The sequence below is a fragment of the Haemaphysalis longicornis genome, unplaced genomic scaffold, assembly GCF_048455015.1.
Source record: "Haemaphysalis longicornis isolate Haplotype H1 unplaced genomic scaffold, Haemaphysalis longicornis Haplotype H1 scaffold_5, whole genome shotgun sequence".
Taxonomy (NCBI): Eukaryota; Metazoa; Arthropoda; class Arachnida; order Ixodida; family Ixodidae; genus Haemaphysalis; species Haemaphysalis longicornis.
The window spans coordinates 11,926,458-11,945,956 of NW_027526385.1; the positions used below are offsets into that span (position 1 = coordinate 11,926,458).

General features: G+C 48.3%; 1 protein-coding gene across 1 annotated transcript in view; it reads left to right on the forward strand.

The window, feature by feature from the left end:
- LOC144139048 (glycine receptor subunit alpha-4-like) overlaps window positions 1-19,499 on the forward strand; it is a 68,417-nt gene that overhangs the window by 12,764 nt on the left and 36,154 nt on the right. The window lies entirely within an intron of this gene.

Consider the following 19,499-nt stretch of genomic DNA (forward strand, 5'->3'; position numbering starts at 1 on the left):
TTTAGCAAAGAAAGATGTGTCATTTTGATGATTGCTTTTAAAGACGATAGTCTTTCTTGGGCTACTTAAACCCAGCAATTTTGGTCTGTCTGTCTGTCTGTCTGTGACTCGATTCAGCCACGCGGCCAAAGTAAAATTTATATTGCGCAATAATCTTATATACTCATAGCCACATGTAAACGTCTAAGCCTGGTTTATATGTTCATACTTGTCAACTTTGTTGAACAAGAACAAGACATTACGCAAATATAAGACAGGAAATTAGTACACAAGGAATATTTACAGTGTTCCTTTATTAAAAAATTCACGGATGCTGGGTTTTTCGATAGCAAATGATATTCTACATCTACTGCAGAAAACAGCCGCCTCTTGGCGGCATATGAAAAATCACGCGGCAACAGCAACGAAAGGTTCCGCTAGCTAGGTTCCACGTTATGCTTGGAACGCACGTGGAGCACGGCCACGCAGCTCTACAAACCTTCTAGTCGGCCGCCTTCATTCACGCGCGTCTCCGCCGTACTGCAGCGCTGGCATCGAGGAACCCGGACTGTAGCAGTGAAACGCGGTAAATTCAAATCGCCTTGCGCAAACCTTTAGTATGTTTACCTTGGAATGAGCACGACGGTACAGGAACAGCATGTGAGGTGAGCGGGAAAGCAAAGGGGGGCATTTCCTTGGCAAATGTCTACATAGACTATCATCTTTTGACGACATTTTCAACGAAAGGAGCAGATACGCGGCCAATTTTTCTTGCGTAACATGAATGCCACGTCATTACACTAAGAAGTTCTTGAGTTAGGACCAGCAGGTATTTCGTTATTCTAACGACGTATTCTTTGGGGGCGAGTCCACAAGAACATGATATACCAGTAGACAAATGCGTAGATGTGACGGGAAGCATTCGTAAACCGGCTGTTGTGATCTCGTTGTTGTTTACCTGCAGCCAAAGGCGCACGTAAACAGCGTAAAAAAGCCTAAGAACGGAAATAACCAGCAAGACATAGTAAGACACGGCGTGCGTGCTGTGCTGCATACGCATCTGGGAGTCCATTTGGGATGTCTGGTCACGGCAGACACACTTCGTACGATTTGCTTGAACATGGGGTCCTAGCATGACAACGGTCCAATAATGTCTCGAGGACTGCCGTCGATCGATAACAAAGACATGTATTGGGCCGGTTCGGACAAAGTCAACGCAAAAAGCACGACAAGGTTCGTATTCTGGAAGAACCTTTTGGCCAAATATCGCCCGTGATCTTGTAGCCGCAGTAGATCGTACATTTGAATTCAGGAATGTCCCCGAGCAGATAATGACCTCGCTTTGCGGGGGCTCCGCAAAAAGCGATTTTATTCTTTGCTTCGTGTGTGCATTCTGGAACTCGACGGTGTTGCTCATATGGCCGCTGTGTCCTTTAAAATTGCTCTTGATGTGGGTATACTTTAAATTTTTGTGAGTACGTTCGAAGACGCGCGCGAGGAAAAAAAATCAGAAAAGCTTGCACTCATGCGCGAGCCTTTGAAAGGCGGAACTGTTGTAGGGGAGCATTGCCGGACACACACACAGTTTAGTTGCAGTATCATCGTCTATTTGCATAGTTGCGGGTGCTAGTCATATGCATCGAAGAGGTCGTCGTTTTTTTTCGCGGCGAGTGGCGAATGCAAAGTCGTCCTCAGCCTTGTAGACTGCCACCGGCTGTTCGTCATCAACTCGAGGCAGCGGTGGTGGGATCTGCAAGTCGTCTCGGGAAGGATTGGCACATGACTTTTAGAGAGTGCGGTGGCCGAAGTGACCTCCCCCAAGCAGGGTGTCTTTTGAACTTTAGCATTAGCGCTGGAGTATTTTTTTTACATGCGTGGTAGCGCTTGACGACAGCGCTGGAGTTTTTTCGCTTGCTAAAGGCACTGCGCGAGCCAGGGAAGCGGCGGTGGCCGCGAGGCATGCGCTCATGAGTGCTCGACATTTTCTCGCTCCTCGTGGTTTTTGCCAGTTTTTTTGCTAAAACCACTGCGCGTGCCGAGGACGCTCGGCGGTCGACGCGAGGCACGCGCTCACGAGTGAGGCCCGAGCTCACGAGCGCTCGGAATTTTTTTTTGTATTTTTTTCCTGCAACGGCGAATTTACGGCCAGCAACAACATCTCCGCTGTTAAGATGGGCAATTAAATATGCGCACATAATTATGCGATAGGACAGGACACAGAGAAGGCGACACAAGACTGGGCGGTGAGTCTCCCAGTCAGCGCCCAGTCTCGTGCCGCCTTCTCTGTGACCTGTCCTATCGCTGTTATCAAACTAAGTATGTACCAACAAGCCCATATTAACACAGTTTTTCAATAATTATGCGAATTCTCTAAGTGGACAACTGAGCAGAAATAACATTGCTCGGTGTCTACAATGCCGAAACGGATACTAAATTTATCGAAGGTGCGAAGAGAACAAAAGTAATTTATTCGAGTTGGAAAGAAAATGTTAAAAGATTGGGTCCACATGGGAATCGAACGAGGGCCTCCTGAGGGATAGTCGACATGCATCCTTAATGCCAAATCGGCCCCAAAAGCTTTAACTGGTCTAAGGTGGATCTAGTGAATGCGTTGTTGTGGTCTTCGACTTTGAAAACGTCAACAACCAGTGTACGCAGCTAGGTCTAAGGATGGTTTAGCGTTGCCTAATTTGGCAGATGTTTAAGCTCAACCTTAAGGTAACCATCAGTTAAGCCTGATGAAGGCTTAGCCACGCATTAAGGTGGCCATGCCGATGAATATGACAGCTGTCCTCAGAGGCTTCAGACTGATTCACCAATCCTCGTTTAGCTAATTAGCCCAATTCCCACATATCTACTTAGTGGGATTGGCCAGCGACACAGTTTGCGTCGCAGCCTAACGGCAAATTTAGGAATTTCCGTTGGCAGCGACGCCAGGTATCTTTCGAGAAAGTAGGATTGACAGGCCCACCGAGTGTTAACAATCGGCTTTACCCAAGTTTGTCTAATCCAAACCCGCCGCGGTGGCTCAGTGGCTAAGGGGTTGCGCTGCTGAGCACGAGGTCGCGGGTTCGATTCCCGGCCGCGGCGGCCGCTTTTCTGATGGAGGCGAAAAGCAAAAACGCCCGTGTGTGTGAGATTTCGGCGCACGTTAAAGATCCCCAGGTGGTCAAAATTAATCCGGAGCCCTCCACTACGGCGCGCCTCATCGCCTGCGTTGCGTCGGCGCGTTAAACCCCCACAATCAATCAATCAATCAATCAATCAATCAATCAATCAATCAATCAATCAATCAATCAATCAATCAATCAATCAATCAATCAATCAATCAATCAATCAATTGTCTAATCCAAGCAAAGAAGGGTGCCTCCTCCAGGCTCTACGAAGGCTTATTGAGACATCCGGCCTCCACCAGTTGCTCTAGCGCCGTACCACATTAGAGCCATCATTTTGTTTTTTCCCAATTCCCATAACCTACCTCCTTTCAGCTAGACACCAAAGTTCGCCAAAGCCTAACATGTCGTCTTTGTAACCTCTGTAAATAGAAAAGCGCGTTACCACCACCACCACCAACGCCCGCTCGAAGGCGAGAACTTCTTAGTTAAATTGCTCGCTAATGCTTTTGCATTCACAAGTGATAAGAAGTGCTTTGGTATCCTCCGACTGTATTCTTTGCCATCGCCTCCTGTATTTTTTCAATGGCAAACGCATCGTTTGCTTTACGATGGGAGTGACGGGCACGCCTGTTTCGGCCACATCTCGTAAGGTGGGGCCCCAAGCTTAACCGGGATCCTCGACCGTATCAAAATGCGAGAGCGGCTTGTGCCTGGTTGCCATGAAAACCGAGGCTAGATACCCCCGAGATAGCGGCGCTGTAGCCAGCGATAGAAAACCCGACGCCGCGGCAGAGCGCGTTTCCTACGTTGCTGCTTTTCACCATGCGTCGCCCCAAGAGTAGCTGGTCCCTTGAATATAAAGCACTGGGAAGGCTAGCGATTGGGGGAGAGCAGCAGGAGTAGAAGGAAAGGGCTTGGCTGGCCGCTGGGAGCTGATGCGTTTGGCATTGAAAAAATACAGGGGGCGATGTCTTTAGCCAACGAGCACGAAATTTACTGCGGTTTATTGTGACTAGAAACTCGCCCGTAGTCAACCAATATTTGTCTCGCTTCCTTGACGACGCAGTTGTTAAATACTGACTGCACCACGCTCACAGAAAACATATGAGAAACAAAGGAGCACGAAGGAGCACAAAGGAGCACACAAGAGCACTAGTGGTGCAAAGCTGGAGGAGCAGCACAGCATGTGAACTTTTTATGGATTGATTTCTGAGTAGCTTGTTTTACCACCATAGACATTTGTCGTGCAAAGTGTTGACTGCCCGGAGTATTTGGAAACTGACTGGATTTTGTTTTTCTTTCGGGCAGCGCTGTTACCACTAGTCGCTGCGTGCTGATATGTGGGTTTATAATAAATTCTCTTCTCACAGCTTGCGGTCCCTTTCCCTTCGTCCCACGCCGAAGCCTGGTACCATGTGCCTTTATACTATGTACCATGCGCCTTTATACCATGCCTTTGTACCTGGTACCGTGTGCTTTTATACTTTTATTACACGAGCCTTTATACCATGTGTTGCGCAGTAACGTCACGGCTTGACGGGCATCGGTGAGGCTGGGTGTAGGCATGCTTAGGTTAGCGAAGTGAGCGCTATGCCATGCACAGGTGCGCCAGGGGTCGCTAGGCAACGCGAGGTGACCTCATCGCTCCACGAGGCTTTTGGTGTGGTGGACGGATAACGCTGGGCTTAAACAGCTCTGCTCTGAAAACACGCAAGAAAGCTCCGAAAGGTGTTTTGAGGACTCTCTTAGAAGGCTATAAAACTCAGACATGCTAAACTAAGAAAAACAGCGCAAACGACGGGACGAAGAAAGGTAAGACTAAACACAGGCGCTGCACATGCGTTTGGCGCTAGCTAATTGCACGTCAAAATGTATATATATATGATTGCCCATAAGTACCATAAGTACCTTCAAGTACCTGCACTTCAAAATTGATGATGATACTTCACGTTTACTTATGAGAGGCCATTTTATGCGGGGATAAATTGGTCGCACTTAGTACAGGACCGAGATGGGAAAGGCCTTTGCCTTGCAATGGGCGTAAATACTCTGATGATGAGGATGATGATGATGATGATTTGAGGCATGTGATAATCGAAAAGAACTTCTACATAAAAAGTAAACTCGCCCACAGTTTTAGCCTCGCAGCATTTTCTTAAGCGTGCCTTAAGCGTCTCGGACATACGGAGAGCGTCGCCTTCTCCTGTGTAGTGTTCAAACAGTGAACTTTCGCCACGCAAACAAACATCCTCGAAAAGATTGGCGCGTTGAACAGCTCTTCCTACAGTCCAATCCAGCGACTCTGCATCTAGCGGAGTTGTTGGTTGAAGTCTAGCGTTCATACAGTGCTTTCTTCCATCCGTGTTCCGTCCTTACCTCTAGTATAATATAACCAACATCCTTAAAAGTAGCTCAACTTTCCGTCCTTGTTCCGCATTCCTCCTGCTGCCATGGCCGCCTCGCTCTCCGGTATGGCCCTAGAAGTAGCTTTCCCAGCTCGTGCTGCGCTGCGGGAGTGAAGCGGTAGGCACTTTACTTTTCTGTACATCACCTTCATTGTCCCGCGATTGTCCTTAGCGATGTGCGCGCTTCAGCTGTCTCAAGAATTGCCATTTTAAGCGAATCTTGTTACTCCAGGTACAAAGCTAGGAAACTCCTGGTAGCGATCGCCTGACGTTCAAGCAAGCGCCTCAAGCGCTGAAGGTCAAGCAAGCGCCTCGCACCGTTTCGCGGTACCGACGAAAGCGCCACCGACCGAGCCAATTCGCCGCCCTGACTGCTTTCGCAGTGAAAGCATCTCATCGCTCGTTCGTTCCAAAATAGGGGTGCAGAGAGGGAATAAGTGAAAGAGTCAGGGCTACCTCAGGCAGGGTTATGCCAGCGCTCATGCGCTTCCGCATTGAAAGCATCTAATCCCTAGTTCGATCAGAAGAGAAGGGTGCAGAGAGTGGGATAGGGGAAAACAGCACGGACGCCTGTCATGAGGCTGATAATAAATTATTTTATTGGGAAAAGGTGGACCGAAGGTCCCTGGTGAGGGAAGAGGGGGAATAGGGAGGGAAGTAGACGGCCACTAAATCACGCTCGCCAGTCCGCTGGCCACGCCGAACTGGGCTAAGGTCACCAGGCGTTGAGCATTTCCAAGGATGTCCCTATGCAATGCTTCTTTACCTGATTTTTGGAAACTGATATCAGGGGCTGATATTTGGAAATGATATTTGGGGCTAACTGCATCAAATTTTACTGCGCATTTGCTCCTACACTGCGCCGAGTAGCGTCACTGTTTTGTTTTGCCGTGCAACAGTGTGTGCGTTCGCTGTGCACTCTAGCCCGAACACCGAGCGTTCGCTTGACAAACGTGGTTTAACCGCGTTCAACGACGGCAAAATGTATGACAGCGGTTGCATGTAGGTTTCATGACCGAGGATGAAAACTCTTTCTGAGGGATGACCCCCACCCATGCTCGAGAGATATAAATTTGCCTATACACCTTTCGCCGAAATTTTGTGTCACCTCTGTGTCGTGTGCTAAAAACCTTCGCTGGTCGTACACCTTCACTCAATAAAATGGCTTCCAATTTTTTAGATGCGAAGCATCTCTTGTTTGGGGGGATGTCCCGCGTCCGTGCCCCGTCCGCAGTGCCCCTGATGATGATTGTGGCAGGATGCCCATAGGAATTGGCCAAGCAAAGAATCCATCAGGAGATCGCTTTGCGTTCAACCACCGTCGTCATCTTCCCGTAAGGGAACCGCTGAAGAGGAAGTTTAGATGCGAAGCATCTTTTGCTCGGGGAAGGGGGGGGGGGTGTCCCGCGCCCGTTCCCCGTCCGCAGCGCCTCTGTTGATGATTGTGGCAGGATGCCCTTACGGATTGGCCAACCAAAGAATCCATCACGAGATAGCTTCGCTTTCAACCACCGTCGTCATCTTGCCGTAGGGGAACCGCTGAAGAAGAAGAAGAAGAAGAAGACAAAGCTGTGAAGAGAGTTCCCCCTCTGATACACCGATTTCGAATACTCACCGTGGATACTTTCCTGAGAGCCTATGGCACGGGGGTGAACAGGGCACAATTTATCTTTGTAGCTGAGCCAACTGTGTTTTTGGCGGCCCAGTGGCCCAGGTCCTAACGACCGCAAGTTACTCTAGCACAAAGCTTGGTGTCTCCATTAGGGGTTGCGCTCAATAACATACTCCCATCTCTTGATAGGGGTCATACGATAACGGTCAACTTCCGGAACATCTTTCCCCAAAATGCTAAAATGCTACCTGCCCGATTGCTCAATAGTATCCTACAAGATCATTTGGGCTCAATTCAGCAAGGTACTATCATATATACAGATGCTTCTCAACGAGATGAAAAATCCGGAATAGGTATAGTTTCCCCTTCCCTAAATTGGTACTTTTCGGTTCGTCTGGTGGATTATATCCCTATATTATATGCGGAATTCTTGGCAATTGTCTTGGCACTACGTAAGCTTGACATATCGATGTCGTCTCCACTTATAGTTACAGATTCCCTATCCGTAGGCGTAGCCCTTTCTTCTCCTAAAGACTCACCTCTTCTACGGTCATTTCGATCCCTTCTGCCACCTCATATTACTGAAGTTGACCTTCTTTGGGTCCCTGGGCATGCGGGAATCACCTTTAATGAGACCGCAGATTCACTGGCAAGGGTAGCACTCTCCAGGCCTGTTGTCGATGTCATTGAGACAACGCCTTTATTAGCCGCCGTAAGATTCCGCAGATTGTTGAAGCTGCAAGGGCAGCACGAATCAGTCTTATTGTCATTGCAAGATTTCTCTCATCTAAAATTCTCCTGGAATCCGAATTGGTGCCCCTCACGCGACCTGGAGGCGATTGTAACGAGCCTTCGATGTCGTGTGCCCCAGTTGAATAGATACCTCCACAGGTCTCGTCTGGCTCAGTCTGCCATGTGCAGTTACTGTAATGAAGAAGAGTCTGTCGACCATTTCCTTTTGTCATGTCGACGATTTTCAAGCCTCAGACGTCAGCTCCTTGAAGTGCCGCTTCATCGCCTGGGGTTGGCATTATCATTGCCGGCTCTCTTATCATTTGGGGCTTCAGAAACGGGATATTGCCGCCGGGATGTTTTTTCTGCTCTTCTGCGCTTCATAGAAAATTCCAAAAGATTTACAACCTAATTCGCATCTTATTCTGGCACCTCACCTGAGCCCTCCAAAAGCATCCATTTCTGTTTTTTTATTATTATTCTCATCCTCCTCTCCCTTTCTTCTTCTTCTTCTTCGTCTCCTTGTTCTTCTTATTTTTCTTTATTTAGTTATTTATTTATTTCCTTTACTTGTTTCAATATTGACTAAATTTCAAACTCAATTACTCCAACACAAGAAAGAAAAAAAAGCTTCCAAATTTTTCTAATTTTCTTTGAATCATCCACCTAGGCAGTAATCTCATTCGAATTAACGACTGATGTTTGGCCGATCCCCTGATTGGGTATGCGCCAATATCAAGGAACAACAACAACAACAACAACAACAACAAGGGCGTGTACGTTGCTCTCAGCCGGTGCACCAACGTCAACAACCTTTACCTCAGCAACGCTGACGGAGACTACCGATTCTACCACGGAGACGGCAACATCGACAAGAACATGATGGACGAGTTTCGGCGCCTCGAGAACGACCGCCTACTCACCGTAACACAACAGTACTTGCGTACCTTTGCCACCAGTGTGGACCCGGACGCGGAATTACCTCTGGCGCTACTAAACACCAGATAACTCAACATAACGGCAACACAATGGAACCATACGGAACCCCCATGATTCTTCGCATCCTCATCAGGGTTCCCCACGGGAAGATGGTGTAATTTTTTTGACAACGGGACTTGGGCGGACACAGGACGCCGGGGTCGTATTAATACAATGGCTTTCGCCGCTGAAGTGCAATGCAATCCCTTCGCAAGGAGTGGGATTCACATCTATCTCAGTGCGTGCAGCAGCAGGTAGTTATGACCCTGAGAGTTATATGGAGATTACATGCAATTGCACGGCATTGTTCTAACGCGAGGGCATTACTTGGCTCACCGTGCGAACGATCCGCCGTCATCATCACTCTTCAGGAACGCCATGGGAGAAAAACGGACAAGGCTTTTTTTTGCCCGCTGACTACAATGCGTTCCATAACGCATGCCTCAGAAATGAAATACAAAGGAAAGGAGCACACGCTGCAAGGGAATGACTGGGCATGCGCAGAACGGCGTCGAAAAGACCTTTCCGCCTCAGTGCTTCGCAGCATAGAGTTTCATAGTAGAGGGAAATCTTGCGCTGCGATCGCGGGTCGCGATGGGCGACGCCATTGCAGCTAGCGCCGTTCCTCGCCTACTTGGCTTAGCTAGCCATATGGCTTCTTTTTTGCCTCGAAGCCAGAAAAGTGACATTTTTTTCTTCTGCACCGTGCATAAAGCTTCGAAATAATTACTGACAAATAAACCTTTCTGGAAGTTCAAAGTTATAATAACAAAACCAATTTCAAGAATCTTTTAGAGTAATATTGTTGCTTTTTTTCAGCCAGAGGCCACTTTTCAGCCTGTTCAGGAGCCATGCCGAGGACAAGTGGAACGTGCCTGGCCGGTACATGACAGAACACTCGCTGAAGCGCGGGTCCCTTGGACAGTGGCGCCAGATTTCCCTCTAATATATATTGTTACGGGACTAAGGTGGACAATGCCTGACAGCTCCATGAACTAACGACGATGACGACGACGACGACGAAGTGCCTCGCGCGAACCTTGCGCGAGCCCTGTCATGGCCGCACCGTACATAATGTGAATAGATCGCTTCACTCCATCGCATCGTTCGTCTCATCTGTGTCCTGCCGCCACGTAACATTTTGGTGGAGGTGCGGGGTACAGTCCCATCCCGGCCACGAGCTTCACCCCGTCTCGGCTCATGCAGCAGTCTCATCCTGGCTCCTGGAAAGCGTCGGCCCGCCCCAGCCCCGGTGAGCCACGGACGCGACATTCCCCAGCCCCGTGTCCCCTGCCCATGCCCCGCCGAGATCAGACGAACTGACCAGCCACGACCAGACGTATAGCCGACGACGTCCCCCCGCCCAGATCTCCGACGCTTCTCCGAAAGCTTTGGACGCTGCCTCGTGGGGTCGGCGGTGGTCCCAGCTGTTCCGGGGCGGTGCTCATCGCGACCATCACCATCATCAGTGGCGGCAAGGACATCATTTTACATGTTCTCATCGCTTTGCTCATCCGCTTCGCCACCCTGTATTTACCCTGGCCTCGACCGGGATGGTCGTCCTCCACCGGGGGGGTGATGTCACGGAACACCTACGTGGACAACGCCCCATAGCGCCATAACCCGTCACCGAAGACGACGAAGAGGATGCGGCTCGCCCGAGCAATCATGGCCGCTTGTAAATAGATTGCATCGCCCTGCGGCAACATCTTGTGAATACATCACTTCATCGTCGCCCATGGTTCGCCTCATCATTGTCCTGCCGCCACGTAACATTTTGGTGGTGTCCACCTACGTGGACAATATTAGTATGAAACTCAAGGCTTCGCAGCGGATGATGCACGCCGCCATCACAACGAAGCGAAATGAGCGAAGTGACGACCTACGTCGTAACAACGTTCATACACTAAGCCGCAACGCTAGGGACAGCGACGCATTCGGCGGCAAGTAATGCGGTCGCATTTGCACACCATAAGAATTGCTTAGGCGCCCTCGTAGTTTTTGTCGATCCTAGTACATGATGCGTACTGGGAGAAAAGTGGCCGCAAAAGATCCATCAGACCTTCGAGTCTGTGGAGAAGGAGGAGCAGCGAGGCGATGGCGGGTTTTACCAAAATCCATGAATCTATGCACGAAAGAGAACACGTTTTTCTGTAATTTGCGGTGAGCATAATTCCTAGTTAACTAGCCGATTGTAACTTGGGAGGACTAGAGTTTATTATAACGGACAGACACGAGTCTCTTCGTTTGCCTCTCGTAGAAGCCCATGTACTGACAGCTGACGGGAATTTTACAATGTTTACAACTTCACCGCCAACTACGTAAATACAAAAAGTAGATGAGAGAGGGAGAGAGAGAGAGAGAGAGAGAGATAGAGAAGCAACTTTACTGGGCGAAGCGGTCGGTGCTGGCCGTCGGCCAAGAACCGTTGGGCTCGAACAGAGTCCTGAAACGCGCCGTAATGTTAGAGTCATCGTGGCGGCTGATGTTCATATGATTTGTTTCGGGACAATTTTGATAACTCAAGAGTTACAGCCGTTTCCTGGAACCACACACACTTCCTCCGTACACGGTCGTGCATTGGCAGAAGACGGGAATTTTGTACTTTGCAACTTTGCTGTGAGCTAACTAATGACGACAAGCAAATGAAACTCGGCGTAATGGTAGTAACTTCAGCGGCTACTTTCAGCATATTTTTTTCCGAGATGAGTACACTGGATTGAGAGCTACAGACCATTCGCTAGAAACTGGAGCCGAATATTTTTCCGTACCGTGACGAAGCGTAGACAGACGGACATCGATGACCGCCGCAGGGCAGCTATTCACAGCTCGGCTGCTGAAACATGGGCGCGGCTTGCACTAGCGGTGTAAGGCCGGAGAAACAGCAGAGCTGGCGGCCGTCTCCCTTCGTCGTAGACCCGGCTGTTGCACCTTACATTTATTTCCGAACTTGCCACTGACTGGTCTTCATGACTGGCAGGCCCGGATCGTTCCGTCCGCAGGCTTTCACGTCTGTGCCAAAGTGGACGGCGTTAGCACACACTAGAACCCGCGGCAACCAGTTTCGTAGACTCGGCGTCTGTAGCGCAAACTCGGCGTCTGTGCTCCTCACTTCAGGCGCGAAGGCGCGTGAACTGGTAAGGAGAAGAGCACGCACGAGATCGCGTCATGAAAGCTAGGCAGAGTTTAAACGATGCTGCGCGCTCGTCACGAGGGGCGCGCTGAGGTGCACTCGGTGTTCTTTCTTTTCTTTTTGCAAGTCCCTCACGTGGCGTAAGCCCATGCGCAATCCTGGACGACGCCCGGCGCTCCTCACGACACGCACCCTCACGTGCGCTCTGTATTTTCGCGGTATTTTTACTGTTGTTGGACGAAGCAACAAGGAGCTTAAGGAGTTCCATCTTCACAGCGCACAAATAACGGGACAATGGAGAAGAAAATACTGGACAAGCGCTGAAAACACTGGCATTAGCGCTTGCCCAGTGTTTTCTTCACTTTCGTCCCGTTTTTTGTGCGTTGTGAAGGTGGAACTGTACCAACTAGCCCGGTTTTCTACGCTACTCTAGTTTAAACCGCTCTGCTCTTAAAACCTAATTTGGGGAGCATGAGCGGACGGCCCTTCCCATCCTGTTGCCGAGGGCCGACGACACTGGCCACTAGCAGAGGAGAAGAGCGAGTGCGCTGGCCCGTTCCCATGCCGTCCCTCGCGCAATGACGTTTGTCTAATGAGGCCATTACCGCGGCCGCTCCGGCGAGTGCTCTCCAGGACCGAAACGGGCGTTCCTGGCGTGGGAGCTTCTCCATTTTTGGGAGGCGTTTTCTGCGGAGCCAGGCGTTGCACTCAGCCAAATGAATGCCTTCACGCAGGCAACGCTGAGAGCCTCGCTCTGTCACGTGTCGCAGAAGGCGACGGGTTGCAGCGCCCTCTGCGCAGCCACAGTGACAGCTTGACAGCGGCGATCGCTGGGCGATAAAGGTGTAGCTGTGTAATACCGACACGACACGACACGTCGGATGGGGCCTGGCGACAGGTTTTGAAATAAGGTCCGGCCCCTTGGAAAGGCTGCAGCTATATCTGTTAGAACTTCACAGCGGTTTTTTTCCCCTGGGCCAACGCTTTTGTACTAATTACTCAACGCCATTCACGTGACACTGGAAACTGACAGTTTAAAGTTCAAAGAGCCCTTTTGACTCTCTCTAAGAACGTTAAAGCGAATTTAGATAATTCCTTCTCTCACTGGCACACATTCGGGCACCACGGTGTAGACTTACACTGCGTCCTGAGATGCGCTGCTTTCACGGCTTAAACGCAGGCAAGCAGACAGTTCATTTGATCGCTCGACTTATAAAGATTGTAGTCCGTTTATTTGCGTAACAGACTGCTGACAAAAGGCACTTACTGTATTACTTGTCTATTTGTAAAAAAGTGCTGATATTTTGCGAAAAAAAATTTAAAAGCATGTTTCGTGTTTACTTTTTGTCTTAATTTTTATAGCCATAATATGTTATACTTCAGTAGCAAATATTCGCGGCTAAAAAGTGCGGGATAGGCTTCGAAACCCGTAAAGATCTTTCGCTTCTTGGCTCGACAGACCTATGTTCAAGCTTTGCACCTCTCGCTTCAGGATTCTGAATCTCTTGAGGTACGCTTAATGCTAATTCTAAATGTGCCTGCAACAGTCATATACAGTTTGTATCAGATGGTGCGGAGGTTTGTATTCCGCAAGAACGCAAGTAGAAACTCATAAGCCCGAAAGAGTAGCGTAATGCTTTGTTGAATTTTATCACAATGATAGCGTCCAAAACGACACGAATTCCTGTGGCCTGGCCCAGAACGACTCAAACATCCAGACAGGTGTATCTCATGTAAAGCGCAGACTGCTGGAAAAAATATTATGATCAAATGGGGCTTAAAGTTCACAACAGCCAATTACGTTTGAACCCAAGAGCACACCTAATCATAAGTTCTACTTTTCCTTTCCGTCGTGAAGTTGCTTGTTCAGCAAAAATTTGTGGCCGAGACAGCCGCTATTCTTACCCGTTCGCTGCCTTTTATATCGATGCATCTAAAACGCCTACTGCCATGTCGCGTGCTGCACATGGCTCCCATTTTTCCACCACAAGGACATTACACAAAAACAGCAGTATTTACACAGCAGAAGCTCACGGTATTTAAATTTCTGTAACACATCACACACACTAAAACTTAACACTCCATAATTTTCACAAACTCCCTTCGCGCAGTTACAGCATTACACTCCCTTAAACCAAGAAAAAATATCGTGCTCAACAATAAAGCTTTGATGTCTGCTAATAACTCAAAGCTAAAAATAATTGTTTGCGGGTTTCCGGAGCACAGCGGCATTCTGGGGAATGAAATGGCTGACCAGAATACCGCTGCAGCTACTCTCCGCAGCACCGTGGACGTACCCTATGTCTCCTACATCGACTTCAAAGCACTGGTAAGAAGGGATCTACGTAAATCTTGGCAGCAAGCATGGAATACACAGCAGACAACAAACTTCGCACTATACAACTGTGTTTAGGTAAATACATAACAGACAAATAAGACAGCACACAGAAGTATTCTTAGCTAGGAGGTGTGGAGAGGGCCTATACGTGGTTCACATACTAATTACATGTAAGGCCCTCGACACAACACGACACAAACACTTTTCCGGAATGTACAGACGACAAATACCACCCCATCCCTCGCTTTTTATCCCACGAACCTACGTTCCCACTCAAACGCATTTTAAACTAACTTTCAGAAACTTCGTTTTTACAACTGGTTCTCTATCGCCAAGATTGAAGAGTAGGAGCAACAAGACCGACCCCTGAGGGGTGCCCCTATCGCCGAGCTCTATCGGCTCCGGCTGTTCCTCCCCTATCCGGATGGTCACCGTTTTCTTTGTCAGGAAGTCTCTGACGTAACCGTACGTTCTGCTGCCGCAGCCCTTCTTGCGCAAGTTCTCAAGCACGCTGCAGAGGGACACGTTGTCGAAGGCCCCCTTGAGGTCCAGTGCCATTATTCCGCGCATACGGGACCCGCGAAGAAGGTTCCACCCCGTCTGGTGTCTCTATGCACTAACCATTTTAATGGGCTCAATAAAAGTTGATTCTCTCTGTCGCTCTCTCATTCTATCGCCCATAATATCAGCCTGGCCCTTTACACCAGCTATGTCATTTTTCTTTACCGCACTTCACTTTTCGATTTCACTTTTACTGCCTCTTTTAAGTTGTTTTAAGTGCGAATGCACTTCTTAAGCGAGCCTGAAGCGTCCGCCGCCGTCCGCATAGCAACAGCTGCGGGTGCGCGCGCTCCTCGTCTTCCTTGGCAACGGGGGGAGATGGGCGCGCGCTGCCTGGCCGCTGACATGGCACATACCCACGTGGGGGATTGGCCAAGAAGCGGGCGTGAGAAGGGCTAATGCACCCGCTTAAAGGAGTACTGACACGAAATTTCAAAGCTGAGATCCGCTCTAGCAATCAAGTACAACGACAACACAAATAGGTGTCTGTGAATAAATGCATCTTTCTTTCTTTGTAGTTGTGTGTGTGTGTGTGATCTCTCTTTCGCGAACATTACCGAACCGCGCAAATTCAACTCGTGCATTCGCACTTTCACATTCTTCCCCGCTGGGAAATGCGGGGAATTTTTTTATTCATACGTCCCACTACTCCTAAGAAATAGCCTTGTTTTGGCGGTCTTTGTCCGCTGCTGGCCTTGAGTCAATACACAAACAACTAACTAAACTCAAATAAATGGCTGAAACAACCGTCAGGTAGAGGTAGCACAATGGCGACTTCGTATCAGGTATGCGACCCTGAGAAGTATTTTTTTTGTCTTCTTGCATGCGATTACTAAACCGTGCAAATTCTTGATTGCCTTGTCACTCGCAAGGAAATTTGTAGGGGGCATATACCTGGCATGTAGATATCAAAGCCGCATAGAAAATTCATTCGATGACCCGGCCTTGACGCATATTTTCATATAAACCTCCCGATGGCAGCATGCGACGAATTGCTTCGCAGCTCTGATGGCTTGCCGATCGACCCTTCGGTTCGTGTCGTCGGCAAACAGTTGTAGATGACAACCGTCAAGTCGGATGCCCTTGACGCACTTTTCCCCTCGAACGCAGGCGAACACTTAGCCCTACAAATCGATACAAACTGCCCGCTTTCGTTCGCGCTATAATACCGTCGCTGAAGCTCGGCTTTTTCCAGGAGATATATTCTTACACGGGCTGGGTTTGTGCAGTTGCACATTGATCGTACTTCTCGGAACGGCTGTTTCCGAGCTATTTCGTGGAAGATGAACTTCTTCCTTGATATACTGGTGAGAATTAGCACTCTCAACACGGCAATCACGGCCCTGAAAAAGCCAACTGAAAGCGGTGCTCTCATTGAAGAACAGCGTTGGAGCGTCAGTAGATTTATTTTGAAGAGGAGGTTTTGAAAAGCGAAGATCACATATTTCTTTTGTCGGCATGAATTTCACACACGCAGGAAATTCACACACGTCGCTCTTTGATTTCGTAGCTTGTATGCTCCGGCACAGAACGCAGCTACGCAGCTACCTACAAACTTTATGCCGTATGACGGTAAACATGCATGCTACAAGAAAAAAACAGAGAAAGAATATTTTCAGTTTTCGAAGGGTGCGAGAGACAAGTGGAAAAAAGTCGGACCCCTGAGGCTAGCGGCGTTTTCTCCGCAAGCTTTGGTTAGCCTTGGTTTGCTGGTTTAAAGTTTATTTTAAAGAGACCCTGAAACACCCTTTTCAACTTTTTTCAACATTTTTCGGAACCTTAAACGATTGCAGAACGTAGTCAACCAACACATACAGTACATTGATTATGCGGTCGCAAAAAAATTCAGCCAAAAATTTCTGCTCTGTGCCCATTAGATAACTCGGAAACATGCTCAACAGATTTTTCTCTCTTTCCCGGTCTTGGCTTTGTTCAACCGCTGGAATCACGTCATTACAGCGGTGTAGCGGCTATTGTCCGAATTCCTTCAGTTGCAGAAATGAATGCATTCTATAGACACTTTGAAAAGAAATCCGCTAAATCAAAGCAGAAAACGGAGGTGTATCCGCTGCGACGAGAAAATCACGCAATGCAGCTCCGTGCTGGTTCGAAGTGCTTCCAGACGCGAAGGAAAGAGTGAAAGAGTTTATCGGAAGTGTTACGGAGTCCCTTTAAATGAATTTGGAATTCCTTTCCTTGCAGGCGTATGTTTCTGCGAGTATTGTTTTTTTACCATTTTTGTGATACCATTGACACATACTGGTCGCGTACGATTAATTGTCAGTAAATTTGTCACAGGACGACTTCCTCAGCTATCTTTTTGCGGTGTGACCACACAACCTCCACATTTTCGACCTCTAAAGCCTATACGTAATTGGTCGCTGTAATGGGGCATGATAACTAAGGATTTCGAGATTAGAAGGGGGGGGGGGAGGTGGGGGTCGGCTTTGGCACCATGTGTCAAAAAAGCCTGGATGCCGATGGATGTCGTGACAATGGGACTCGAAGATGCAGTTACTGCATATTTCATTTCATTTCATTTCATTTATTTTACCCCCAAGGCCAGAGGCGTTACTGAGGGGAGTGGGTTAGAAACACACAAAAAGAACAGATCATACAATGTAGCAAAAAGGTAGTGTATAACAGGTTTATGTGGTTCCTAAAGTAAAAATGTCAGCTAAAGTTATACGAAACTGTCGATGGTTTTCAATGGCGGCGATTCGTCCGGGAAAGTGGTTCCAGTCATATGCTGTGCGAGGAATGAAAGACTGAGAACAAAATTTTGTTCGACAGGACATGATTGCAACTTTATGACGGTGATCAATGTGGGCAGAAACATATGAATGCGCAGAAACCAAGATGCAATGCAAGTAGGGATTGTGATAGTATATTCTATGAAATAAACAATGTAAGCAATAAGTTTTTATAAACAATAAACAGTGTTTCCAGGGTACTGTGGTGTATACCATGGCAGACTACCTGACTAATTTTGGAGTAAGCAAGAGTAGTACCTGGCTCCTTAATAAAAATAAAGGTTTCGGCATAAGACTGCGCCTGTTATAAAGTCCTTCCCTCGAGCAGTGAAATTTCCAATTATGAACTCCCTCGAACTCTCCCAAGTGTCATTGATCTTGCAGTTGTCGCTTTCATGTTCACTCCAGTGCTTTACCGAGCACGCCGGCGAGATGTAGTGACGTGCTCATAATAAAGCGTTCTCCGCAGGCCACCAGATACCGCAGGCTACAAACTCAATCACTTACCCCGAATCTAGAAAAATATTCATCAGCAATTCTACCAGTATGATTGTCACCATTTCACCATTACATCTGCATCGTTTCATCCCATCCTATGGTCATATTCATTCATCCCGTCGGTACGCACGCGCCTACACCTTATGACCACTCGAATCACCTTACCCTCGTAATGAGAGGCCGCCCTGACTGACCCAGATCTATCCCTAAGAAAAGAACTATGCGGCCTAACGGAGGAAACCGCATTTCGCCGGTGTGATGCGCTGAAGACTAGTGAGAAGCGTTTGCACAGTTGGCGGTTTTCAAAATAAAGGTTTCTCGCTCTCTCCCACTGAAATGACACTGCTCTCAGGGCTTAAGAAAGCTTCGACAAAGTCATTCAAGAAATGACCATGGGCGTAGAAACAAAGTACAGACAAAACCTAATTATTAGCAATTTCAAAAGGCGATTGCTTCATTTGAAAGGGGTTCTGCAACACTTTCAATAAACCCTTTCACTTTTTTCTTCGCGTTTGGTAGCACTGCGAAAGCTATAGTTATCGCCAGACCGGAGCGGCACTGCGTGATTTGCTCGTCGCAGCATATCCGCCTTGTTTTTCTGCTTTGCATTTTTACTTTTTTTGTAGCGTGAACTACACTGGCCGAGGTTAAGCAGTTTCGCGTGGCTCCTGGAGAGCCGTGCTGCGCATGCGCGACGAGTAGTGACGTCACACGGCACACAGAACGTTGCTCGCTGCCCAGCGTCTTTGCCGACTTTCGTTCCGCACGTGGCGGCCCGGTCCACTTGATGATCATGCGAGGGGTGGCCGGGTGTGGAGCCGATGGCTCGTGCGTCGCAGCAACACCGGCGTGCGCCTGCGGAACCAGCTTAGCTCTGGGGCGATTGGTGACGCTGCGCCGGAGCCGCTTGATAAATATACATGTGTCACATAATGCATACACCGTGTGTGTGTCATTGGAGCAGCAGTAAGCATGATAATCAAGCTAATCCTGGACAACCAGGAAAGTTAAGAATAACCAGCTGAACCTTAGATCACACTACGTAAGTCCTGGCATAGCCGTACTCAGCCACTGCTACTTTTTTAAAATTGTGTTTATCGAATGCGTGTATGGCTGCAACTAAGAGAAAGCCGGCCAAAAGCAGCTACAACGCTGTAACGAGGTATTTAGAGCGCTTGAAGAACGCCAATAGCGGGAAAGAGAGAAAATTTTCTTGGTTCAGTTTCTAAATTATTTGAGGGTCATAGAGCAGTTATTTTTGGCTGAGGTACTTTGTGACGTCCTAGTATAAGTATTGGATGTTTGTTGACTACCTTTTGAAAGCATTTAGGATGTAGAAGAAAGTTAAAAAAGGTGTTGCAGGGTCGCTTTAACGCTTTCACTGTAGAATCAAA